General features: G+C 45.2%; 3 protein-coding genes and 1 pseudogene across 4 annotated transcripts in view; 3 read left to right on the top strand and 1 right to left on the bottom strand.

The window, feature by feature from the left end:
* LOC309550684 (uncharacterized protein) overlaps positions 1-27,263 on the bottom strand; it is a 1,024,308-nt gene that overhangs the window by 78,614 nt on the left and 918,431 nt on the right. The window lies entirely within an intron of this gene.
* Positions 1-27,263, top strand: part of LOC309550736 (uncharacterized protein) — an 851,482-nt gene that overhangs the window by 222,680 nt on the left and 601,539 nt on the right. The gene's annotated exons all lie outside the window — the stretch shown is intronic.
* The window catches only part of LOC309550774 (uncharacterized protein), a 461,615-nt gene that overhangs the window by 361,746 nt on the left and 72,606 nt on the right, over positions 1-27,263 (top strand). The window lies entirely within an intron of this gene.
* The window catches only part of LOC309549890, a 52,274-nt pseudogene that overhangs the window by 16,524 nt on the left and 8,487 nt on the right, over positions 1-27,263 (top strand). The window contains exon 4 of the transcript in view: positions 10,057-10,917. The product of the transcript in view is annotated as an uncharacterized misc_RNA (transcript). The remainder of the gene's footprint in view (positions 1-10,056; positions 10,918-27,263) is intronic.

Genomic DNA, 27,263 nt, shown 5'->3' with positions numbered 1-27,263 from the left:
AGTGATGAGTGAAAAAAAACTGAAGAGATTTCCCCATCCATACATTGGAGGGGGATGGGGGAATCCCCCTGCTGCACTATTGTATTCTGACAATGGGGGGCGCTCCTCCACTCTCAGAATACACAGATCAGTGATGAAGCTATTGGCTGCAGCTGCTGATGGAGTGACTTTTATCCGGCAGTGACCACACATGGATGGAAATGTGAGCGATCCCTGCTGAACCAGCTGAATTTCCATGTATCTATGGTCACCTCCCCTCCCCCTCATCTCCTTCATTATGTAAGTCATGCTGAGATAATCTCCCATTGGCTGAGCAATATTCTCATTTGTCTCTGAGCTCCTTCTTGCTATTCCTCGTCCTGCCTGTTGTTTCCTTGGATTGATTTTCTGAGTAGTGACCCCGGCTTCATCTCTTGGATGCGCTCGTCTGTTGCTTGTCCTGACCTTTATCCTGATTCCTGGATCTCCTCCTCATCTCTCCTCCCTATCCTCTTACACAGCTTTTCTCCACACCTGCAGTGACCCTGGGGGTGGAAACTTGGCTCCAGCATGCAGCAAAATCCATCCCCACCATTAGGAGCTCTGGAGAAAATTGTCTGCTATTTACACTCCATTCCTCCGCACGTCACCTGATCACATGACAGCTTACTTTCACAGATTCCTGACAGATTTCTGTGTGGTAAAGGTCAAAGTTCACTCTTCAGTTTAGGAGAAGTGGGAGGCACCCGGGAACAATGATTTGGTTTGCACAGGATCCTCATATAGAGGACCCCTCAAATCTCCCCCTCCAAATGTCCCTCCATCCTGAGTCTATATGTCTGATGATATCACTCTGACCTTACAGCTCCTCCCCCAATGTCCATCCATCTGGCATTTTCTTCTCCTCTCTTAGGATGTGGGCGGATCCTTGGCATCCTCACTAGCAAAGTGGGACTGTTGGTCCTGCGTTGTATGTAATAATGATGTCAGAATGTCTGCAACAAGCTTTTACTCTGCCTAGTGTGGGGGTCCTTAGGGGGTAAATTATACCTCAGTCTGAGGTGGGGCTTTAATCAAATGGAAACCTGAATGGTGAGGTGAGGAGGATTCTGGGAATTTAATTTGATTTTACTATTTGTGTTCAGATCTAGAGTTTTCCTCCTGTGAAGTCTGGAGATCATATGACCATCACATTGCCTCCACCTCCCTCCCTGATAGAATAGAGAAATACAAAGAAGATTCTAGAAGTCACCAGAGAGATCATGGAGGAGAGTTGAGCGGTGCTGGGAATTCTGGGACATTATCCAGTAACAGACAAGGGATGTGTCTGGATGGTGACTGTATCATTGTGTGTGTCAGGTTCCTATAAGGTGTCAGGATGTCACTGTCTATTTCTCCATGGAGGAGTGGGAGTATTTAGAAGGACACAAGGACCTCTACAAGGACGTCATGATGGAGAATCAGCCGCCCCTCACATCACCGGGTAAGAGGAGACTTTATTGTAAAGGAGAGAGCAGTACGGAGGATCCACCTAGATCCCCCATCATCTGATAAACACATAGAAACAATGTATTCAGTCAGTGTGTGTGTTTCCTACAGATGGATCCAGTAATGGGAACCCCCCAGAGAGATGTCCCCGTCCTCTGTATTCCCGGGATTCCACACAGGAAGGTCACACCATCCCTCACCATCATCAGGTAGATGAGGAACAATCACTGATAGTATCATTAGGATCTGTACATTCTCTGCATTGTTACCATTGATGTCATTTTTATTATATATTCAGAGTGGAAACCTGAGAGATTCTAAAGTTGAGGTTAAAGAAGAGATAAAAGAGGAGGATGATGAGGATGGGGTGATGGAGGAGTCAGAGTTTCTAAAAGAACACAAAGATCTGTACCAGGACACCATGGTGGAGTCATCCAGCTACAGAAACCCACCAGAGAGATGTCCCCGTCCTCTGTATTCCCGGGATTCCACACAGGGAGGTCACACCATCCCCCACCATCATCAGGTAGATGATTGACAATTATTGGTAGTTCTGATTTATATACAGCATGTTTGTTACAATGAATGTTTTATTATATATTCAGAGTGGAAACCTCGGGGATGATAATATTGATGTTAAAGAAGAGTATAAAGAGGAGGATGAGGAGTATGGAGTGATGGAGGAGTTTTCAGAAGGACACAAGGATATGATGGAGCCACCTAATACCAGGAACCCACCAGAGAGATGTCCCCGTCCTCTGTATTCCCGGGATTCCACACAGGAAGGTCACACCATCCCTCTCTGTTACAAGGTTGGTGAGACAGAGATTATAAAACACAGACTCATGGAGACAATGTGTGGATTTTTATGTGATGTCACAATAATAAAGCTTATATTTTACAGATGATATTCTTTCATTTTCTTGATTTAGAGTGGAGATCCAATCGATATAGAATTTGAGGTTAAAGCAGAAGAAGAAGAGACGTATGTGAGGGATGATCAGCAGTCTATGGAGGAGGATGGAATAACGGGGACATTTATAGAGGAGGACACTCCTACAGAGATCAGCACAGGTGGGTCATTAACACTAAATACATTCCTCCACCCATACTGCTCACTGATTGGTCCAGAGTAGGGCGGGGACTGGGTGATATCAGCCTGTAATACCCTGGTCACTTTCCTGAGCTGTGTTCCCCGTCCTGTATTCCTGTATTTCTCTCGGATAGTCTTCCAGAACTCCACTAGTTTAGGACACAACCAAAAATCATGTAGGAGTGTCCCCCGGCCCTTCCTGGCATCTCCAGCACTGATCAGTGAGTGTGGGGAAGAATCTGCTCAACCTTGACGGCGTGCGGTACCACCTTGTTAGGAGTTTGATGTTGGTTTGTTGTATCTACATGCAGATGGATGATGTAAATGTAAACGGAATGATGTGATTTTGTTGGTCTGGATTAAAGTTACAGTCTAAATCCCGTTCCCTCTTAGCTAAGAATGGGGATTGGTAGGTCCCCTGGGGTGTGATCAGTAATGCATAGGTCGTGGATAATACCTGTGTTAGTATTCTGTCTTGAGATCAATGCTCTTCGAAGGGTGTAAGTTGTGTGTTGTGTTCACTGGGAGGTGGCAGTGAGTTTAAGAAATTATGGAGTTGCAATGCCCTCCAGAAATCTAGACAGTAGGGTCCCAAGAAGTCCATGAGGTCTTTGAGTGCAGGCCAACTAGATGATGTTGAAAATTGGGAGGCTTGGAAATAGCCTGACTTCATCAATGTCCTGAATGTTTTATCTTGGTAGCCCGGGGTAAACTGGGGATTCCCCAGTAATGGGTGTCAGTGGTGAGTGCATCGGGGAAAGTGAAAGTTGTGTGAATAATTTAGAGCAGGTTCTTATCATGTGACCTATGAGGGGATGGCGTCTTATGTAGTCTGGTAGTGAATGGTGGCACGGTGGAGCTCTATGGAGGGGTATGTCGCATTGGGCCTGTTCTAGTCTGGGCCAAAGCTTCACTTCACCATGACGACACCAGTCTGAGTCTCCCCAATTGTATAGCCTGACAGTACTTGCATAAGTCCGGCACTGCCAGTCCTCCTAGTCGTTTAGGAAGCAAGAGTAGTCTCCTACATAGCCTAGGCCGCTTATGTGCCCAGATAAAATCCACTAGTAGAATTTCCTCTTGTTCAAAGTAATGCAAAGGGATGAATATTGGAAGTGCTTGAAAGAGGTATAGGAACTTCGGGAGTATGCACATTTTAATAATGTTGCATCTCCCAAACCATGAATGGAGACCAGATTTTGATTTATCTTATAGAATGTGGACTTTCTTTAGGAGGGGGAGAAAGTTGAGCGTGAAGATGTGTAAAAATTTGGGTGGTATGAGAGTGCCCAGGTATTTCAGGGCTGAGTTCGTCCATTTTAGCTTAAAATGCAATCGCAGTTGGGGGAGGAGGGGGTTTGATAAGCCTACTCCCATAGCTTCAGATTTAGTAAAGTTGATATTTAGATTGGACAGAGTGCCATATACCTCAAACTCGTGAAGAAGATTCGGTAGAGAAATTATGGGATTCATGAGGGAAAATAACATGTCATCTGGATACGCTGATATTTTCTGCTGGGTCACCCCAACAGTCATGCCTCAGATATCCGGGTGGAGGCGTATTCTACAGAAAAAGGTTTCTAGTGATAATGCGAAAAGTAAAGGTGACAGAGGGCACCCCTGTCTTGTCCCATTCCTAATTGTGAAGTAGTCCAATAAGATACCGTTTGCCTTAACCTGGGCGGCAGGATCAGAATAGATCTGTGAGATCCAATTTAGCATGGTTTTGCCGATGCCCACATGTCAAAGTACTGCAAACATAAAACGCAGATTTACCCAATCAAAGGCCCTCTCGATGTCTGTGCTTAGGAGGACACAGGGCGTGCGGGTCTTGGTGGTTACATGTAGGAGGTTGAGGACCATGGTTGTGTTATCCCGTGCTCCACGTGTAGGCACAAATCCAACTTGATCCAAATGGATCAGTTGCATCAGACGTTGTTGGATCCTAGTTGCTAGGATTTTGGTGAACAGTTTAAAATTGACATTTAACAAGGAAATGGATCGGTAGCTACTACAGGAGGTGAGATCTCTTCCCTCTTTAGGGATGACTGAAATGTGAGCTTGTAAAGTCTCCTTGGGGATATATGTCCCAGAGCCCCATGTATTAAACATGTCAGCCATAAACTGTCCAAGTGACGGCAAGAGTGTTCTATAATATTGGATGGTAAACCCACCCGGTCTCGGGCCTTCCCCACTTTGGAACCACCTTACATAGTTACATAGTTTGCGAGGTCGAAAAAAGACATCAGTCCATCCAGTTCAACCTATGATGTGTGTGTGTTTGCTGTTAACCATATATTCTATACAGTGGGGATCGAAAGTTTTGGCACCCCAGGTAAAAATTTGTATTAATGTGCATAAAGAAGCCAAAGAAAGATGGAAAAATCTCCAAAAGGCACCATTGGCATCAAATTACAGATTAGACATTCTTAAAATATGTCAACAAAAGTTAGATTTTATTTCCATCATTGACACTTTCAAAATTACAGAAAACAAAAAATTGCGTCTGCAAAAGTTTGGGCACCCTGCAGAATTTATAGCATGCACTGCCCCCTTTGCAAGGCTGAGACCTGCCAGTGTCATGGATTGTTCTCAATCATCGTCTGGGAAGACCAGGTGATGTCAATCTCAAAGGTTTTAAATGCCCAGACTCATCTCACCTTGCCCCAACAATCAGCACAATGGGATCTTCTGAGCAGTTGTCTAGAAAACTGAAACTGAAAATAGTTGACGCTCACAAAGATGGAGAAGGCTATAAGAAGATAGTAAAGCGTTTTCAGATGTCAATATCCTCTGTTCAGAATGTAATTAAGAAATGGCAGTCATCAGGAACAGTGGAAGTTCAAGCAAGATCTTGAAGACCAAGAAAAATATCAGACAGAACAGCTCGCAGGATTGTGAGAAAAACACTATTCCACTATAAAGAGATACTTGTACAAATATGGTCTTCATGGAAGAGTCATCAGAAGAAAACCTCTTCTACATCCTCACCACAAAAATCAGTGTTTGAACTTTGCAAATGAACATATAGACAAGCCTGATGCATTTTGGAAACAAGTTCTGTGGACCGATGAGGTTAAAATTGAACTTTTTGGCCGGAATGAGCAAAGCTACGTTTGGAGAAGAAGGGGCACAGAATTGAATGAAAAGAACCTCTGTCCAACTGTTAAGCATGGGGGTGGATCAATCATGCTTTGGGGTTGTATTGCAGCCAGTGGCACAGGGAACATCTCACGAGTAGAAGGAAAAATGGATTCAATAAAATATCAGCAAATTTCGGATGGTAAGTTGATGCCATCTGTGAAAAAGCTGAAGTTAAAGAGAGGATGGCTTCTACAAATGGATAATGATCCTAAACACACCTCGAAAACCACAGGGGGTTACATCAAGAGGCATAAACTGAAGGTTTTGCCATGGCCTTCACAATCTCCTGACCTCAACATAATTGAAAATCTATGGATAGACCTTAAAAGAGCCGTGCGTGACAGACAGCCCAGAAATCTCAAAGAACTGGAAGACTTTTGTAAGTAAGAATGGGCAAAGATACCTCAAAAAAGAATTGAAAGACTCTTGGCTGGCTACAAAAAGCGTTTACAAGCTGTTATCCTTGCCAAAGGGGGCAGTACAAGATATTAACTCTGCAGGGTGCCCAAACTTTTGCAGATGCCATTTTTTTTGTTTTCTGTTATTTTGAAAGTGTAAATGATGGAAATAAAATCTAACTTTTGTTGACATATTATAAGAATGTCTAATCTGTAATTTGATGTCTTTTGGAGATTTTTCCATCTTTCCTTGGCTTCTTTATGCACATTAATACAAATTTTTACCTGGGGTGCCCAGACTTTGATCCCCACTGTACCCCTGTATGTTGTGGTTTTTAAGGTGCCCATCTAATAGTTTTTTAAACTGTTTTAGTTCAGCCAAGGTGATGGGATCCTCTAGGGATTTACTGTCAGTGTTGGACAACCAGGGCATCCAGAAAGATAGCAGGTATTCCTCTATATGGGTCTGTTGGGGTTTGTAAGTTAGCGAGGCATAGGAGGATTTAAATTCTTGTGTGATATGTCTAGGTAACTTGGCTTTTTGACCTGTGCGAGAGATAATAGGTTTCGTCTCGGAAGGATCTAGCCAATAGTCTGCCACGCTTATTTCCCGACTCATATGACATTTTACAACAAATTTGCATGGCTGCCTTAGCTTTGTAAAGTAAAGGTCATTGATTTGCCTACATAGAGTCATAAGTTCTACCTCTGAGGAGAGAAGAGTGACAGAGCGTGTTTGTGATGAGACTCCAACGCATGTAAAGCTTGGAGTAAGGAGTCTAGTTGTGCTGTACGCTGTCTTTTGATCCAGGAGCCATGCTTTATGAGCACCCCACGAATCACTGCCTTGTGTGCCTCCCAAATGATTCCAGGGTCAGTATCTGCAATGGTGTTCGTCTGAAAGAAATGGTCTAATTCTCTACATCTGTCAAAACAGTCTCATCTTGGAGTAGGCTTTCATTTAGTCTCCACATTCGGGTTCTGGACCATCGAAAGTCTGTTAGTGTGTAAGAAAGTATAACAGGGGCACGGTCAGACCATGTAATAGAACCTATTAAAGAGTCACGGATCGTGTGTAATTGACAATGCGGTCACAAGAAATAGTCTATACGAGAGTATAGTTGGTGAGGTGAGGAATAGAAAGAATAGTCTCGTTCTCTGGGATGCATCAGGCACCAAACATCTATCAATTGTGCACTATGGAGGGACTTTGCAATACGTTTGCGGATGCCAGGGGGGGACAGAGGAGGATCCTAGAGGTGTATCCTCCGAAGGAATCAGAGGGATATTAAAATCTCCCCCAATAATTAGTTGACCCTCAGAGAAATCCAGGAGCTTCTCCATACCTCTAGTAATGAACGCATCCTGCTGGCTGTTGGGAGTATAATAGGTGGTCAAAGTCACTCTGACGTCACCAACATCGCCCTTCAGAAACAGAAATCGGCCATTGGGCTCTTTTAGAATATGCGCGCAGTGTCCATGGTTCCGTACTAGAAAAAATGATAGAGACTCCTTTTGATTTAGCCTCCGGGTTAGTTGAGTGGTAGACCAAGGGGAAAAACCGGTTCTTAAATAGTATAACCTTGTCATCCCAGAAGTGGGTCTCCTGTACAAAGGTGATATCAATTTTAGATCGTTTAAATTGTTCAAAAAAATTTGCCTCTTTTCCGGGACGGTAAGTCCCTTAGCATTGATCGAGAGGATCCTGATGTTATCCATGTATTAAGAAGGGCGAGGGGAAGGTTGGGAAGTGAGGTTAGGAAGAGGTAGGGGATGGTAAGTAATAGGGGGCAAAGGGGGGGGCGGGGGTATGAAGAGAATGGAGATAAAAAGAGGGGAGGCAAAGATGGTATGAGAGAGGAAGAAAGGAAAGTCAGGCAAGCAAAGAATATGAGAGAGTGAAAGAGAAGGGGGAAATCCCACAGAGAGAGGCCTCAATTTACTAAGAGATAGCAAAAAAATGCTAAGACGCTCACCAGCAAGGAGCCAGTTAAATGACCGTGTGCCTATGTGGGGTTGTGGTTGGAAAGAGCCAAGGGACGGGGGATCCCCACCCTCCCCCTTCTACCTCATGTGCCCGTGGCTTTTCAAACCCTGCCCCACAATGCACCGAGACAACCCATCTGTGCCAATCTCTGGGGCTGTATCAAAAGCCTGTGTGTCATTGGCCAGGTTTCCTCCAGCATCCAATGTGCCTCCCCATTGGATCAGCTGGGGACACTCCCTTAGACCAGATGAATCACACACTGGTGACACTGAGCAGACCTAACTCACAGATCCTGCTCCCTGATAAGCAGAGTGCAATATAGAATTTACCTGCTGCTCCTCTGATAGGCAGACAAAACTATACTCCCTTTCTAGCACCTGACTAGGAGGGTGCTACATCTTTAAAAGACGTTGGATGTCTGGGTAAATGTGTAAAGTTGTGGGACACGTGGTTGGATACCCCTGGCCTTGGTCCACAAGAATTAACACTTCAAATATTAGTCCTAGGACCACATTGAGGGCACCTTTGACGCTGACAGTGTGTTTGCTGGGTTTGGTGGAGGAAATGGCACCTCTTGGAGCACAAAGAATTTTATTGTTGGTTACTCTGTTCTATGCGGGCAAGGCTATTCTTCTACATCGGAGGAAGACCGAAGCGCCATCGGTGGAGTATTGGAAGTCACCAGTGAACACGATGCTGCCATTTTACAGAGCCACATACCTGAATAGAGGATGCGTTATATGGCAGGGTTGGACTGAGAGGCCATCTACTCTTCTCGGAGGTGATTGTGGTCTGCCACCGGTGAAGGTGACGGTCACCTTAGAGGGGTGAGTTGAGGTCCCCTGATACTTAGGGAGGTAACAAATGAAGTCTATGCCTAGCAGACGACAAGCAGTGGTGAGAGGGTGGGGGAGGTTGGGGTATGGACCTGGGTGAGAGTCTGTGTGGGGGAGACACTGCCGCGTTGAGGTTCTCCTGGGAGGTTCTCCTTTTGCATTTTCCTATTAGTATTGTAGTACATGAGCATTGCACTGAGGTTGGGGGGATGGGGTGTTGTTTTGGTTGCCTTGTTTGCTTTTTTGCGATTAAAAATCAATAAAAATAATTTTCAAAAAAAAAAAGCTGAGTCCTAGGAATGAATAAACAGGAGGGAACGGTATAAGGCGCAGACCAAGGAGATGTTGGGGGAATGGGTGGAGTCAGTGAGATGTTGGGGGAGTGGGTGGAGTCAGTGAGATGTTGGGGGAGTGGGTGGAGTCAGTGGAGGTGGTGAATGGAAACATGCAGGAGTGACTATATATGAAGGTTACGATCGCTGTGTCTATGACTGTACAAAGCGGAAATATTGTGTACCGAATGGAATGGACTTTTCTTTCTTTATAATAAAACTTTTTCTGATTTAAAAGAAAAAAACACTCAGAAAAGATTAGTAGGGAAAATGTCAGTGGCCTCCACCTGTAAAACCATTCCTGTTTTGGAGGTCGTCTCATTGTTGCCCATCTAGTGCACCTGTTGGTAACAACCCCCTCTGCTACTTCACTGACCCGATGAATATCCCAGGAGTTTCCCTGACTTGATGCTATACTCTGATTATAAAGTGTTGAGCAGTGTATATGAGTGTGGAAAACTCTTGGTAATTTTTCTTGTCTTCTGACAGACGGACTCTGTGGTGGGAATAGAAGGACATCGGAGGAAGATGTGACTACAGAAGATAATGACATGGCATCTTCTCCAGAAGTAAATCCCGTTCCTCATAATATACATGACAGACCTCACCATTGGAGGAGATCATTGGAATCTCCTTATACTTCACATAGTCCTCTAATATCTGACAGTGCCGACGGGTGCGGGAAACCATCTCATCTCAGGGAATCTTCTTTATACCATAAAGGGATCCATACAGGAGAGAATTCATTGTCATGTTCAGAGTGCGGGAAATGTTTTAAATACAAAAAAAGCTTCCTTAGCCATCAGAGCAAACACACAGGTGAGCTTCCCTATTCATGTTCAGAGTGCGGGAAAAGTTTTAATTATAAAAGAAGCCTTCTTAGCCATCAGAGAATACACACAGGTGAGCGTCCCTATTCATGTTCAGAGTGCGGGAAATGTTTTAATCATAAAGGAAACCTTCTTAGCCATCAGAGAATACACATAGGTGAGCGTCCCTATTCATGTTCAGAGTGCGGAAAATGTTTTAAACACAAAAGAAGCCTTCTTAACCATCAGAGAATACACACAGGTGACCTTCCCTATTCATGTTCAGAGTGCGGGAAATGTTTTACTGAGAAAAAAAGCCTTCTTATCCATCAGAAAATACACACAGGTGAGCGTCCCTATTCATGTTCAGAGTGCGGAAAATGTTTTAATGAGAAAGGAAACCTTCTTAGCCATCAGAGAATACACACAGGTGAGCGTCCCTATTCATGTTCAGAGTGCGGAAAATGTTTTAAACAGAAAAGAAGCCTTCTTAGCCATCAGAGAATACACACAGATGATCTTCCCTATTCATGTTCAGAGTGCGGGAAATGTTTTACTGAGGAAAAAAAGCCTTCTTAGCCATCAGAGAATACACACAGGTGAGCGTCCCTATTCATGTTCAGAGTGCGGAAAATGTTTTAATCATAAAGTAAGCCTTCTTAGCCATCAGAGAATACACACAGGTGACCTTCCCTATGCATGTTCAGAGTGCGGGAAATGTTTTAATGAGAAAGGAAACCTTCTTAGCCATCAGAGAATACACACAAGTGAGCGTCCCTATTCATGTTCAGAGTGTGGAAAATGTTTTAAACACAAAAGAAGCCTTCTTAGCCATCAGAGAATACACACAGGTAACCTTCCCTATACATGTTCAGAGTGCGGGAAATGTTTTACTGAGAAAATAAACCTTCTTAGCCATCAGAGAACACACACAGGTGAGCGTCCCTATTCATGTTCAGAGTGCAGGAAATGTTTTAGTAAAAAAGAACACCTTCTTAGGCATCAGAAAATACACACAGGTGAGCGTCCCTATTCATGTTCAGAGTGCGGGAAATGTTTTAGTCGAAAAGAGTACCTTCTTACCCATCAAAAGAATACACATGGGTGAACGTCCCTATTCATGTGCCAGGTGTGGGAAATGTTTTAATAGCAAAATAAACTTTCTTAGCTATCAGAAAATGCACAGGGGTGAGCTTCCCTGTTAATTTTTAGATTGTGGGAAATGTTTTAATCATAAAGGAAACCTTCTTAACTATCAGAGAATACACACAGTTAAGCCTCCCTATTCATGTTCAGGGTGTGGGAAAGGTTTTAATAATAAAGGAAACCTTTTTAGCCTTTAGAGAATACACATGGGTGAGCTTCCCAATTCATGTTCAGAGTGTGGGAAATGTTTTGCATTTAAATGTTTACTTGTTAGACACCGGAAAGTTCATACAGGCGAGCGTCTCTAATCTTGTGCAGAGTGCGGGAAATGTTTTTTTTTTTTTTTTCAAATATATGATTTTATTGTAAAGGTTGAACCAGATAAACAATACAATACAGTGTAATGTAACCATAACATGCAAATTACCGAGGTAAATAACACATAAGTAGAAAGAAAGCACGCATGTACGTGCTGCTAGTGCAAAGGTCAGGACAAATACTGAAACATCAACAGAAGAAAACAAGTTCGTCATGTAAGCATCTACAAATACAAATAACCAAGTTTCCGGGGCACTAGGCCCATGTGGAGGTACTCAAGGTTGTCGTGTGCCAGCACCAAAGAAGTGGTAGTGACCAATGCGGACTCATCGTCTGCGCAGCACAGTTCCAGTTCAAGGTTCAGCAAGTAAGGCTAAGACAGCAATAGAGAGATAAAGGGAGAACAGGAAAGAGAAAGAGGAGGACATGCAGAGAGGAGGACAAACACACATCAACAGGGGGGGCAAGGGGATAGGGAGGGAAGGGAAAAAGGGGGGGGGGAGTGGGGGGGGGCGCTCCGCACTGGTTCCCGGGGACCACTCCCTCCGCAGATGACTTTCTCGTCCGGATTCAGGAGCCCAACAGAGATGTTCCCCGTTCTGACAGGACGAAGACCTTCCAGTATCCCCATACCTTCTCATATTTCTCACGTTGGTGGAGCGCCGTGAGGGTCAAATCCTCTAGTCTATTCGACCAGCCTCCGCATGCAGTCCCTGATGGAGGTCTTCCAGTACTGCAGGATGCAGGACTTAGCCGCACAGAGGACATGGGGCACAATAGAAAGTTTATATTTCCTCAGAGGGATGCTGGTGCGCTGCAGGAGGAAAAATTCCGGCGTGTCTGGGATAGTATGTTCGGTCAGATCTCGTAGTAGGGAGCCCACCACGGTCCAAAAGTCTCGCAGTTTCGGACAGGACCAGAATACATGAAGCAGAGTACCCCTGTCTTCCTGACAGCGCCAACAGGTATCGGAGGTCCCCGGGAAGATTTTGCTCAGACGGGAAGGGACCCTGTACCACCTGGTGAGCAACTTACAGTTGGACTCCTGCAGTCTGGTACAGGTCGGCGTCTTTAGAGCTATGGTGCAGATGTTGAGCTTCTGCGCCGGCGAGAGGGAAATCTGGAGATCTTGCTCCCATTTGGAAAGGAAGGGAGGGGTGAAATCCTCCGGCGGGGAGACCAGAAGGTGATATGCCTGAGACAACGTGTGTGGGAGCATTCCCTCACCCTCACAAAGTACCTCAAAAGGGGTCAATTCCCTGTTGAAGAGGTCAGGTTCCGGTAGGGAGAGGAGAAAGTGGTGCAATTGCACTGCCGGCCAAAAGGTGTGGGCAAAGCGCCCCGTCGGGTCCGATAGCTCCGCTATGGAGGGCCAACCACCTGGGCACGTAAAGCGAGACGCCACTCTCTTATCACGGTCTACCAGCGGTTGGAATGTTCGACCCGTCAGGCCCGGAGAAAACGCCGGATTCCCCAAAATCGGAAATAGCGGAGAAGTCGCAGAAGAAATAGCGGGGTTAAGGAGGACCGGGGCCAACACAGAGAGGGTAACCCCAATCGTAGGGTGGGATACTAGAGCGGGTGGCCAGTGCCCCTTACACCAGGGGGCGCCCCCTAGGGGTATCATAGATTGCGCCAATTCCAGGCCAACCCACAACTTGTACGCTGAGTGTCTGCGCCAGTCTAGAAGGCGACCGAGGTGTGTCGCCAAGTAATATTTGTGCACATCCGGCAGGGCCAGGCCGCCATAGTGCTTGGGGAGTGCGGGAAATGTTTAACTAAGAAAGAACACCTACTTACACACAGGTGAGCGCCCTTTTTATTGTTACGAGTGCTGGAAATGTTTTCCAAACAAAGGTTTATTTCTTAGAAACCAGAAAGTTCATACGGGCGAGCGTCCTATTTCATGTTCAGAGTGCGGGAAAGTGTAAAAATAAAGGAAATATAATGAAACATCAGAGTGGGCCCCCTGCTGGTACTACGGGAAATGGACGCTGGATTGTAACGGGTGGAACTGTTTAGTCCATAAACAAATGTGAAACCACCACAGTCCACTCGGGGTTGGTTTACACCCGCATCGCCCTCTGACCCGCTGTGGGGTTGGCAGGCAGCTGGGAGTCCTTATGTTAACCCTTTATCTTCCATTGGTGAACCTTTTTTATTGGTTGCTTCATGTTGTTGCTCCTTTTTGATTTATTGAAGTAGCCGGCTTCTTATTGGTCCAACCAATGTATGATTATTAATACATTTGACACATTTGTTAATTCTATTATAAAAGATTTAAGCTTTATTTTATTCATATCATTACTGTGTGGTAATCGCTTATTCTGATCTTGTCCAATAAAAACTCTTCGTACAATATTCTGTGCCGAGTCTTCTTTTTTACCAATGATTAGATGATCGGTGATTGGAATGTGATCAGTTCATAGAGAGTCATCCATTGGGGTTTTATTAGTGAGATGGAGAGTGGAGAAGGCACCACATTGACAGCCATTGGAGGCCCTTTCTAAAGCCCTAAACTTTTTGGCAACCTGTCTATGACATTAGTCTTCCAAACTCTATCTCACTGAGCTAAGGCCAGAAGAGTTCCAGGAGTTCTTCTCTGTCCACAGTTCCCAAACCAAAAGGAGACACCCACCACATCTTCAATCTTAAGGTCCTAAATTTCCTCAGCTGGGCCCAGGAGTTTCACATGTAATCCACCAGGTCATAGCCTCTCTCTTTATCAGAGAGACTTTTTGTTTTGACCACCCCACATACATGTACTGCGGCAGGGCAGCCGTTCTGCACAGAATCACGTACCTGTACGTCATCTGCTTTTCCGGGTCTGGGGCCAGAATAATTCCAGGAGTTCTACTCTGATCACAGTTCCCAAACCAAAAGGGCGAATCCACCACATCTGGACACTGGACAAAGCAGGAGCCAATCAGCGAGTTCAGCGGACATGATGTCCACCGGCATCCGGCAATCATTCCTGAGAGGGGCGGAACAGTGGTCTGCCAGTGTAAACAAGGCAGATCGCCGTTCTGTTAGTAGGGAAGATGGAGATCCTGTGTTTCTGCTAATGAAGGAAGGAGATACTGGCTAGATTATATATAGTCCAGCCAGCAATAAATATCTAAAAATACCAATGATCAGGGTAGAGGGTAATCCAGAAAATGTCACTGGTCTTTGGTTATGGGGGTACAATAAAGGAACACACGGGACCACCTATGGCTGCTGTCCTTGTGACCGGCTCTGTATAGACCAAGAGGAAAGCTCTGTAGAAGGAGCCAAATACTCTGACTGTGGAGCTTTGCTCCTCTTCTCGTCTGGTACCTCCTATCCTTCTGGTGATGTCACTTCCGCTGTGCCTTTCATGCTGCTTAGCGTGGCTTCTTGGGGCTCATCCAGGCTCCCGAGCCAGCCATCTCTCTGCCCAGCAGCCGGAACAGATGACAGTGGTCCTGCCGGATGGTTCTAGAAGGATCCACATCCACAGACTCTGACACCAGATGAGCACTTGTATATTTTACCTCTTGTGAGTGTTTTTAATCTTTTGCTTTTAAAACCCTTTAACCAGGATACTACACTTAGCTGGCGCTTCCTTTAGGGTTGCCACCCATCCAGGATTCACCTGGACAGTTCGGGTTTGGAATCATATGTATGGGTTTCAGGCCACCTGAAACCCGGACACAATATTCAGAATGGACTGCGGCTCCCTAAGTACCACGACCCCTGGGTGCATAGATGTACACACCTACCTCATCCCCATACACAGACAGGAGAGGAGAAAGGGCTTGGTCTATTCCTCCTCCTACCCCTACCTCTCTGTCTGCCCACCCACACTCCAATTCCTGGCATTCTGTGCCTCAGGAAAGGGATGTGTGTGGGCTGGAAGTTTGAAGCTCAGCATCTGGCAGATACACAGTGGATGAAAGGCTTTGATGCCTGAGCCTCCATCCTCGGGTGAGTGAGCTCACCATCCAATGTCTATGACTGAAGTCTCTGCCCTCTTTCCCTTCCCTTTGTCGTGCCTCCAAGTGAGTGAGTACACTAAGGTAAAGTTTAAGCGGTGCCATGTAGATTCTGATGTAAGGGGGCTTTGGGAACCCTAATTAAAGGGGGAATTCTGGGAACTCTGAGGTAAGTGGGAGGTCCACAGCATTCCCCCTAAACCACTTGCCGCCCGAACACCCACCGTCAAATGACGGCGGAGCTGTGTGGCTCTCGTTCACATGACGGCTTACCAGAACAGCCTCTCTCGTGCGCAAGTGGGGGCACGCAGTGCGGCGATTGTGGTCGCACCGTGCTGCTTGGACAGGGCGCGACCCCGATCTTGGAAAAGAGCCAATGACTTGGCTCTTTACCCATGTGATCGACTGTGTCCAATCACAGCCGGTCACATGTAAATGAAGAAGTGTTGTTTATCGGCTCTCTTCGCCTCACACTGTCAGAGTGTGTGGCGAGGAGAGCCAATCAGTGGCTTCTCCTTGAAGGGGAGCCTAGGAGAGGTAATCCGGGCACTGATCATCAGTGCCCTGATTACAGGAAGGAAAAAAACAGTACCCATATCTCCCTCCAACCAATGCCCATCAGTGCCCACAATCAGTGCCCATAGTGTTGCCAGTCAGTGCCTGCTAATCTGTGCTGCCCATCGGTGTCCATGAGTGCCACTCATCAGTGCCACCCATCATTGCCCATCAGTGCTGCCTATCAGTGCTACCTATCAGTGCCCATCAGTGCGGCATATTAGTACTTCCTCATCAGTGCCACCTCATCAGTGCCCATAAGTGCCACCTCATCAGTGCCGCCTCATCAGTGCACATCAGTGAAGGAGAAAAATTACTTATTTTCAAAATTTACTTTTTTTTTTTTTTGGTAAGAAATAAAAAACCCAGAGGTGATTAAATACCACCAAAAGAAAGCTCTATTTGTGTGAAAAAAATAATAAAAATGTCATATGGGTACAGTGTAGCATGACCGCGCAATTGTTATTCAAAATGTGACAGCTCTGAAAGCTGAAAATTGGCCTGGGCAGGAAGGGGGTGAAAGTGCCCGGTATTGAAGTGGTTAAAAATAAAATTTTGCAGTGCGTGGCTAAAGTGTTCAGGTTTGGCTTGAAGAAAAGGTGACGACCCGAGCTTCCTGTGTGTTTCTGCTAAGCAGGAACACGGATCTCTGCCTTCCCACAGTTAAAGCACCTCCCCCCACAGTAAGTAAGCACTCCCTAGGAACACATTTACCTCTCTGATCACCCACTGATGTTAACCCTTTCCCTGCCAGTGCCATTAGTACAGTGACAGTGCATATTTATTTTAAATCTTTTTCACTGTATTGGTATCACTGGTCCCCAAAAGAGTATCAGTTAGCTGTGCGATTTGTCCACCGCAATATCCCAGTACCACTATAAGTCGCTGATCGCCGCCATTTCTAGAAAAAAATTAAAAAAACAAAAAATTCTATAAAAATATCCCATCGTTTGTAGAAGCGATAACATTTGCACAAACCAATCAATAAACACTTATTGCGATTTTTCTTTTTAACCAAAAATTTTAGCAGAATACATATTGGCCTAAACTGATGAAGAAATTTGATTTTGTTTACATTTTTTTATTGGATTTTTTATAGCAGAAAGTAAAAAATGTTTTTTTTTTTTTTATCAAAATCATCCGTCTTTTTTGTTTATAGCACCAAAAATAAAAACCGCAGAGGTGATCAAATACCACCAAAAGAACGTTCTATTTGTGGGGAAAAAAGGACATCAATTTTATTTGGGTACAGCGTCGCACGACCGCACAATTCTCAGTTAATGTAACGTAGTGCCCCATCGTTGGTGTCAATGGGAGGGATTGTGCCCCATTGTTAGTGTCAGTGGGTCTCATTGTTGGTGCCAATGGGAGGAATTGTGCCCCATCACTGGTGTCATCGGGAGAAATTCCGCTCCATCATTGATGTCAGTGGGAGAAATCGTCCTCCCAAGGGCCAGATAAAAGCAAGCAAAGGGAATCTGGCCCCTGGGCCGCAGTTTGGAGACCACTGTTCTAGACAGCTTCTTTTGCCCAGTTCCATTCCAGTCCCCAACAACACAACATCGTGTCATTGTGGGACAATTCGGTCCATTCTGTGGAAAGTCCAAGTCACCTGGCACTGAAAACCAGGCTGTCCCTGACCTGTCCTTCTCCACCAATAAGAGAGAACATACCCAACCTTTATTATACGTTAGAGTTAGGATTCAAATTAAAATTTGGAACATGATGCATCCTTCCATTTCTTCAACTCTTTTTTAAAATTACGGGAGGCATTACATTGAGCATGAGTATATGCCTCAAACATTCGTTTATCCATTTCCCAGATCCAGTCTCCGAGGGTAGGAGGACTGGGTGAAATCTAACGTGAGGCAATCAGCTTACTGGCTATAATGAGGGAAAAAAGTATTTAACCCCCTGCTGATTTTGTACATTTTCCCACTGACAAAGAAATGCCCAGTCTATAATTTTAATGGTCGGTTTATTTTAACAGCGAGAGACCGAAAAACAACAAAAATATCCAGAAAAACACATTTCAAAAAAGTTATAAATTAAGTTACATTTTATTGAGTGAAATAAGTATTTGATCCCCTATGAATCAGCAAGATTTTCAGCTCCCAGGTGTCTTCTATACAGGTAACGAGGTAAGATTAGGAGCACTCTCTTAAAGGGAGTGCTCCTAATCTCAGCTTGTTACCTGTATAAAAGACACCTGTCCACAGAAGCAATCAGAGTCCAATCTCTCCACCATGGCCAAAAAAAGAGCTGTCCAAGGATGTCAGGAACAAGATTGTAGACCTACACAAGGCTGGGGTGGACTGCAAGACCATCGCCAAGCAGCTTGGTGAGAGGATGACAACAGTTGGTGCGATTATTCACAAATAGAAGAAACACAAAATAACTGTCAGTCTCCCTCGGTCTGGGGCTCCATGCAATATCTCACCTTGTGAAGTTTCAATGATCCTGAGAACCGTGAGGAATCAGCCTAGAACTACACAGGAGAATCTTGTCAATGATCTCAAGGCAGCTGGGACCATAGTCACCAAGAAAACAATTGGTAAAACACTAAGTGGTGAAAGCCTGAAATCCTGCAGCGTCCCCCTGCTCAAGAAAGCACATGTACAGCCCATCTGAAGTTTGCTCATGAACATCTGAATGATTCAGAGGAGAACTGGGTGAAAGTGTTGTGGTCAGATGAGACCAAAATCAAACTCTTTGGCATCAACTCAACTCACCATGTTTGGAGGAGGAGTAATGCTGCCTATGACCCCAAGAACACCATCCCCACCGTCAAACATGGGGGTGAAAACATTATGCTTTGGGGGTGTTTTTCTGCAAAGGGGACAGGACACATCATCGCCTCAAAAGGGACAATGGACGGGGCCATGTACCGTCAAATCTTGAATGAGAACCTCCTTCCCTCAGCCAGGGCATAGAAAATGGGTCATGGATGATGGGTATTCCAGCATGACAATGACCCAAAACACACGGCCAAGGCAAGAAAGGAGTGGCTCAAGAAGCACATTAAGGTCCTGGAGTGGCCTAGCCAGTCTCCAGATCTTAATCCCATAGAAAATATATGGAGGGAGCTGAAGGTTTGAGTTATCAAACCTCAGCCTTGGAACCTTAATGACTTGGATAGAATCTGCAAAGACGAGTGGGACAAAATCCCTCCTGAGATGTGTGCAAACAAGGCTTTTGCCACCAAGTACCAAGTCATGGTTTCACTCATTAAAATGCAAATCAATTTATAACTTTTTGAAATGGGTTTTTCTGGACATTTTTGTTGTTTTTCTGTCTCTCACTGGTAAAATAAACCGACTATTAAAATATAGACTGATAATTTTTTTGTCAGTGGGCAAATGTACAAAATCAGCAGGGGATCAAATACTTTATACCCTCACTGTAAAAAAGTGATCTCATAATAGCCACTACTTGGTCATGACCAATTGTGGAGAATCTACGCACCCCAGAAGAAATAGAACTGGATCCACAGTCAGCACAATATCATATACAGAATTTCGCTTATCTAACACTTCCTGCCAATACCTGTATAATCAATGAGACTTTCTAAACACTTTGGACATCAAGGATGGATACTTGAATGTTCCTTTTTTTTCTGGCCCACAAGCAATTCTTCCACTTTGCTGTGAGTCTTCAGCTTCTCTGCTTCATCTTCTCTGCTTCATCTTCTCTTTTGCACTTTGAGTGTTCACCAAGGCACTGGCCCCCGGGGCTAGCCTTGCTGTGCTCCCAGGGCATCCCCATTGTGGGACATCTGGAACACCTCCATTAGCTTAGATTCTGGCTGACAGCATCGCTAGAACTGTCCTGGCATTGAGAAGGTTTACTGGGTCCTGAACCTTCAGAACTCAGCACTGGAACCAACTCATCACTTGGAATATCTGAGTCTCATCCTAAACACGGCTCAAGCCAGAGTTTTTTTCCCCAAGAGAAACTTTAAACTCTCTGTTCCCAGGCTTGGACTCTTCAGTCCAAGGGTCACCCAACTTTTTGCCTTTGAATGAGAGTTCTGGAGCTCATTGTAGAGTTCTTCTAGATCAAGGGGTCTCCAAACTTTCTAAACAAAGAGCCAGTTTACTGTCCTTCAGTGCTTTGCTCCGTAATATTTTTTAGGTCACTTTGAAAAGGGACCCGTATGAGGCGCTTTTATGCAAACCTATACCAGACCTATCCCGTAGGCAACGCCAGTTGGTCCAGCATTTGTTTACTGCTACGAAATTGACAATAGCCCGCTCCTGGAAGACCCCGTTGCTTAGTTTTGAGGTGGTCAAAAATCGTATGAATGATATCCTAATCAATGAAAAACTGATCGCTATAGCCTCTGATTCTCATGACAAATTTCTCAAGGTGTGGGATCCCTGGATTTCGAATGTTGCCCCTTCTAGATTTCAGACCACCTGCTCCACCTGTTGTTGTTTGCACTATGTGTCACTGGGGGCCTTTTGGTCCCCGCTTTACTAATTTTTGCTGACAAATTCTATCTAGTTTACAGCATTGAATGTTAGCTCACGCCTTATGTTTGCATTTTGTTTTGCTGCTATCTGTTATATATGTTCCATTTTTCCCATTGTACGTACATACCTTGCTCTGATGTATGTTTATGCTTTTCCTTTAATAAAAACTTTCGTACAAGAAAATCAGGTTGTCCCTGAACTGGAGGCTCAGGAATCCTACTCAGAAATAGGGAATATGCACTTTGAGTGTTCACCCAGGCACTGGCCCTGCCTGCCTGCCTGGCCTAGCCTTGCTGCTCTCCCAGGGCATTCCCATTGTGGGAAGTCTGGAAGACCTCCATTCACTCATGTTCTAGCTGACAGCATAACTAGAACTGTCCTGCCATTGCAAAGGTTCAACTGAATCCCGAACCTTCAGATCTCAGCACTGGAACCAACTCATGGCTTGGAATATCTGGGTCTCATCCTAAACAGAGCTCAGGCCAGAGTTTTTGTTCCCCAAGAGAAATTTCAAACTCTCTTTTCCCAGGCTCGGACTCTTCAGTCCAAGGGTCACCCAATTTTTTGCTTCTGCATGAGAAGTCTGGAGCTCATAGTAGCGTTTTTCTAGACCGGGGGGGGGGGGGTGTGGTCGCCAAACTTTATAAACAAAAGAGCCAGTTTACTGTCCTTCAGATTTTAGGGAGGGGCTAGACTGTGGCCATTGGGAGCAGAAAGGGTCCTATCAGTGGGAAAAAAACAATGCCCCATCTTTGGTTTCATTGAGAGGAATCATGCCCCATCATTGGTGTTAGTGGGAGGAATTGTGCCCCATCATTGGTGTTAGTGGGATGAATTGTGCCCCATCATTGGTGTTAGTGGGATGAATTGTGCCCCATCATTGGTGTTAGTGGGATGAATTGTGCCCCATCAATGGTGTTAGTGGGATGAATTGTGCCCCATCATTGGTGTTAGTGGGAGGAATTGTGCCCCATCATTTGTGTCATTTGGGGTCCCCATTGTTGGTGTTCTCATTGTATACATTGTGGTTTACCAGGGTTATGGCTGAAGCTATCATTGTATTGGTTTTTCCAGCTGGCGGCTGGCTTTCTCATGAAACCATTCCGAGCGGTTCATGAGCTTTCCGAAGCAGCGGGAAGGGATGTTCCTCCCCCTCCTGGTGCTTGCCGGTGTTATTGGGCTTACCGTTTTTGCCTGGAAAATGATCCGATGGTCCGGCTGGCTGCTCTCATAGACGATCAAAGAGTGGATACTCTTTGATCGCCTCTATGACCTTGGAGGAACGGAGCAACGTCATAACATGAGTTCTGGTCAAGGCTGGAAGTAAATCTTTTTTTTTATCTTTTACTTTTAGAGTTAAGGAAGAGATTTGGGGTCTTTTTGACCCCAGATGTCTCCATAAAGAGGACCTGTCATCCTTATTTCTATTACAAGGGATGTTTACATTATTTGTAATAGGAGTAGAAGTGATCAAAAAAAATTAAAGGGACAGTGTAAAAATAAAAATTTGAAGAGACCCCATCCCTGCGCGGTGCTTGTGCACAGGAGCGAACGCATACGTAAGTCATGCAACGGTAATCGCACCACACATGTGAGGTATCACAGAGAACGTTAGAGCGAAAGCAATAATACTAGCACTAGAACTCCTCTGTACCTCTAAACAGGTAACCTGTGAAGGCTTTTTAAGCGTCGCCTATGGAGATTTTTAAGTATCGTACTTTGCGTAATTTTAACCACTTCCATACCTGGTCTATTCTGGCACTGTTTCAACAATTAAAAAAAAAAAAGAAACACTGAAGTTAGCCCAATTTTTTTATTACAATGTAAAAGATGATGTTACGCCGAGGAAATAGATACCTAACATGTCACACTTTAAAATTGCGCACACTCGGGAAATGGCGCCAAACTTCTGTACTTAAAAATCTCCATAGGTGACATTTTAAACATTCTTACGGGTTACTAGTTTAGAGTTACAGAGGAGGTCTTGAGCTAGAATTATTGCTCTAGCTCTAACGTTCGTGGTGATATCTCACATGTGAGGTTTGAACGCCGTTTACATAAATGGACGCGATGTACATAAGCGTTCACTGCTGCGTGCAAGTACACGGGGACGGGGGCGCTTTCATTTTTTTTTTTTATTGTTTATTTTATTAAATTTTTTCTATTTATTTCCTTTTTTTTCACACTTTCACTTTAATTTTTTTTTTATCACGGTTATTCCCATTAAAAGGAGTGTAAACATCCCTTGTAATAGGAATAGGGCATGACAGGTCCTCTTAATGGGGAGATCAGGGGTCTATTAGAGCTCCAAATCTCTCCTCTGGTCCCCCCTGCAGCCGAACAGACTGAGATTGGATGTCCAGGTAAACAAAGGGGCAGAACCAGAAGTGGGGAATACTCGCCGCTCCTGGTCTCCAGGGTTACAGAGCGAGGGGAATGATGTCAGTTCCTATCTTTGTGTACAGGGCAACCATCACCACTGGCCACATCGCTCCCGACCTCCGCGATGGGACCGGAGAGCCCGGGAGAGGCGGTGGGAAGGGGGTGGAACCTCCTTCCATCACCCGCAGAAGTGATCGAGTTGCTAATTATCCACTCAGATCACTTCTGCGTTGTACAGAATCGCTGGCTGAACAAAATGATACCGGGATGATGCCCTTAGGTGCACCCACCACCCCACTATTACCACTGAACCCCAAAGAGATATGGGTACGTCCATTTGGGGTAATGGTTAAAGTGTATTTTCCCCAAAAAATTGCATTTGCAAAACCGCTTGATATAAAAAATTACAATGACTGCCATTTTGGCCTCTGCTAAAATAAAAAAAAATGTATAATGTTTGGGGGTTCTAAGTAGTTTTCTAGCAAGAAATGCTGATACTGTTCGGAGGAAGATGAAGGGAGAACACCCTGAAGGCCGGTCCTAAAAGTTACCTGTTAGAGCAAATAACCAAAACATCTCCGAGAGTACCTTAACTGTTTTGCTGCGAGGAACAAATGCAATCACCGTAAGAACGCTAAGTACAAAAATCCCAATATGGTCCACAATATGGTGACCTGACTTCTCTCAGATGGAACGCACAGACAGGAAGTGATGTAAGATACTGACAGGAAGTGATGTAGGTCCACAGAGGAAGCGATGTCAGATATAAATAGGAATTTCAGAGGCCAGTCGGGAGGAAGAAGAGAGGAGACGTAGCTGGAAGTGGCAGAGGTAATAAGATATTATTTTCTATATATAATCTTTAATTACATAAAGAAAAATGTCTCCTTCCTTTTTATGCCGGAGGAACAGAAACAGTGGAGCTCATAACACTGAGAATCAGATTGCAGTGCCCCGGTGAAATCACATAAGTAGGATGAGCAGCAAAACTTCCTCCAGCTCTCCTGTAGCGCCCTCACCAGGCAGAGCCGAGGTACTCATAATCTTTCTTTGGAAGAGGAAGAGCTCGGGGTGACCCCGACACTCACCTTTGGAAATATTCAGCAGCTTTCCTCCCTCGTCACTACTAACATTAATTCCGTCCTCTGCCCCAACACCAACTGGGCCCACACGCCTCACCCCCCATCTAACACCGCTGTCCCCCACTCCTCACCCCCATCTAACACCGCTGTCCCCCGCTCCTCAACCCCCATCTAACACCACTGTTCCCCATTCCTCATCCCCATCTAACACCGCTGTCCCTCATTACTCACCCCCCATCTAACACTGTTGTTCCCTCACTCCCCCCATCTACTACCACTGTCCACCATTCCTCTCTCCCTATCTATCACCGCTGTCTCCCGCTCCTCACCCCCATCTATGTCTGCTGTCCCTCACTCCTCACCCCCATCTACCACCACTGTCCACCATTCCTCACTCCATATCAATCACTGCTGTCCCCACTCCTCACCCCCCATCTAACACCACTGTCCCCCGCTCCTCACCCCCATCTAACACCACTGTCCCCACTCCTCACCCCCATCTACCACCACTGTCCACCATTCCTCACTCCCTATCAATCACTGCTGTCCCCACTCCTCACCCCCCATCTAACACCGCTGTCCCCCGCTCCTCACCCCCCATCTAACACCACTGTCCCCACTTCTCACCCCCCCATCTAACACCGCTGTCCCCCATTCCTCACCTCTCATCTAACACCGCTGTCCCCCCGCACCTCACCCCCCATCTAACACCCCTGTCCCCACTTCTCACCCCCCCCCCCATCTAATACCGCTGTCCCCCATTCCTTACCTCTCATCTAACACCGCTGTCCCCACTCCTCACCTCTCATCTAACACCGCTGTCCCCCCGCACCTCACCCCCTATCTAACAGCGCTGTCCACCATTCCTTACCCCCATCTATCACCCCTCTTCCCTACTTCTTGTTCCTCATCCAACACTGTTGTTCCCCTCTCCTCATCCCCCTTCCCACACTGCTCACCTATATTCCACAACCCCCACTGACACTGTTGTCCCCCACTCCTCATTCCCTCATTTTTTTTTTTTTTTCTTTATTTAACAAGAGGTTGCAGTATAAACAGAGTTAAGGCACATCAGGAAAAAATGAGAGAGTGCAATCTGACAACAACATCATAAACATTGTTTCGTCAAAAATGTTACATTGGTTGGAGAATGAACATGGTCAACTGGACCAGAAAGGTGGGGTCAAACCCCTCCCGGACGTGCATAGTAACTGACATTGAAATGAAACAAGGGCTGATGGATTTTGGGATAAGTCCTCATTCCCTTATTCAACATTGCAGATCTCCACTCCTCACACCCCATATTTGACGCTTCTGTCCCCCACTCTTCACCCAGACCCTATGCTGTCACCTTGGTTTCTCTCGCTTCTCTCATGATATTGCTCTTATCTCTATTAATAAAACACAGACCTGACCGGAGAGGTGAGGAGGATTCTCAGAAGATTCTTAGAAGGACACAAGGATCTCTACAAGGACATCATGATGGAGAATCAGCCGCCCCTCACATCCCCGGGTAAGAGGAGACTTTATTGTAAAGGAGAGAGCAGTACGGAGGGTGCACCTAGATCCCCCATCATCTGATAAACACATAGAAACAATGTATTCAGTCAGTGTGTGTGTTTCCTACAGATGGATCCAGTAATGGGAACCCACCAGAGAGATGTCCCCGTCCTCTGTATTCCCTGGATCCCACACAGGAAGGTCACACCATCCCCCACCATCATCAGGTAGGTGAAGATGAATGTCGAGATCGTAAAAGTGATCTGACTGTATGAAAATATATTCCACTTTTAGGTATAAGGTTATTTGTGCTCACATTTTAAAGAAACCATTCCCTGCTATTTTGTTTGTTTAGAATGACAATCTGATAGATATAAAAGATGAGGTTAAAGAGGAAGAAGAGACGTATGTGAGGGATGATCAGCAGTTCAGGGAAGAGGTTGGGATGATGGACAAAGTTAAAGAGGAGGAATCTTCTCCAGACATCAGCACAGGTGAGTGATGGCCACTAAATACAAAAACTGTTTGGGTATATGGATTGATGTTTGAGGATCTGTAGACCCATTTCTACCAAGACTTCATGATGGAAAATCAGCCGCCCCTCACATCACCGGGTAAGAGGAGACTTTATTGTAAAGGAGAGAGCAGTACGGAGGCTCCACATAGATCCCCCATCATCTGATAAACACATAGAAACAATGTATTCAGTCAGTGTGTGTGTTTCCTACAGATGGATCCAGTAATGGGAACCCACCAGAGAGATGTCTCCGTCCTCTGTATTCCCGGGATTCCACACAGGAAGGTCACACCATCCCTCACCATCATCAGGTAGATGAGGAACAATCACTGATAGTATCGTTAGGATCTGTACATTATCTGCATTGTTACCATTGATGTCATTTTTATTATATATTCAGAGTGGAAACATGAGAGATTCTAAAGTTGAGGTTAAAGAAGATATAAAAAAGGAGGAGGATGAGGATGGGGTGATGGAGGAGTCAGAGTTTCTAAAAGAACACAAAGATCTGTACCAGGACACCATGGTGGAGTCATCCAGCTACAGAAACCCACCAGAGAGATGTCCCCGTCCTCTGTATTCCCGGGATTCCACACAGGAAGGTCACACCATCCCCCACCATCATCAGGTAGATGAGTGACAATTATTGGTAGTTCTGATTTATATACAGTATATTTGTTACAAGAAATGTTTTATTATTTATTCAGAGTGGAATCCTCGGGGATGATAATATTGATGTTAAAGAAGAGTATAAAGAGGAGGATGAGGAGTATGGAGTGATGGAGGAGTTTTCAGAAGGACACAAGGATCTGATGGAGCCACCTAATACCAGGAACCCACCAGAGAGATGTCCCCGTCCTCTGTATTCCCGGGATTCCACACAGGAAGGTCACACCATCTCTCACTGTTACAAGGTTGGTGAGACAGAGATTATAAAACACAGACTCATGGAGACAATGTGTGTATTTTTATGTGATGTCACAATAATAAAGCTTATATTTTACAGATGATATTCTTTCATTTTCTTGGTTTAGAGTGGAGATCCAATCGATATAGAATTTGAGGTTAAAGCAGAAGAAGAAGAGATGTATGTGAGGGATGATCAGCAGTCTATGGAGGAGGATGGAATAACGGGGACATTTATAGAGGAGGACACTCCTACAGAGATCAGCACAGGTGGGTCATTAACAGTAAATACATTCCTCCACCCATACTGCTCACTGATTGGTCCAGAGTAGGGCGGGGACTGGGTGATATCAGCCTGTA

This window comes from Pelophylax lessonae (assembly GCF_965119305.1).
Source record: "Pelophylax lessonae genome assembly, chromosome: 3".
Lineage (NCBI taxonomy): Eukaryota > Metazoa > Chordata > Amphibia > Anura > Ranidae > Pelophylax > Pelophylax lessonae.
Note: the sequence above shows the minus strand (reverse complement) of the source record. Positions and strands in the feature narration are given on the sequence as shown.